The sequence below is a fragment of the Echinops telfairi genome, unplaced genomic scaffold (genome assembly GCF_000313985.2).
Source record: "Echinops telfairi isolate 266 unplaced genomic scaffold, ASM31398v2 ScPeMD7_23;HRSCAF=83, whole genome shotgun sequence".
In the NCBI taxonomy this organism is placed as follows: domain Eukaryota; kingdom Metazoa; phylum Chordata; class Mammalia; order Afrosoricida; family Tenrecidae; genus Echinops; species Echinops telfairi.
The window spans coordinates 6,613,486-6,613,817 of record NW_022103920.1 but is presented as its reverse complement, the minus strand read 5'-3'; the positions used below and the strand labels follow the sequence as shown (position 1 = coordinate 6,613,817).

Genomic DNA, 332 nt, shown 5'->3' with positions numbered 1-332 from the left:
GTGTGAACAGAAGTGGAGTTTCCCTGATGGCCCGGTGTCTCTGGAGACGCGAGGCGCCATGGTGCTTCCTCCGTGTGCATGTCCGTCTGCATCCCGACATGACCAAGCCTTCCGAAGCAGAAGCATGAAGCATGCCCACAGTCCCATGACTGCACCCAACAAACTAAGCGCATGCCCTCCTGGGCTCGTCTGCGGGGAACCCACGGGGATGGGGTCCCTGAGTCAGGGTCCAAGCTCACCTCTTCTCCACTGGCTAAGGCACGCTCATCAAAGTCTCGGTTCACACGCTGCAGCCTCTTCTGGGCACCATCTCTGAGCCCAAAGGTCTGAAC

At 59.3% G+C, this 332-nt stretch overlaps 1 protein-coding gene across 1 annotated transcript in view; it reads left to right on the top strand.

Annotated features, from left to right (window-relative positions):
• TBXAS1 (thromboxane A synthase 1) overlaps nt 1-332 on the top strand; it is a 146,482-nt gene that overhangs the window by 131,629 nt on the left and 14,521 nt on the right. The window lies entirely within an intron of this gene.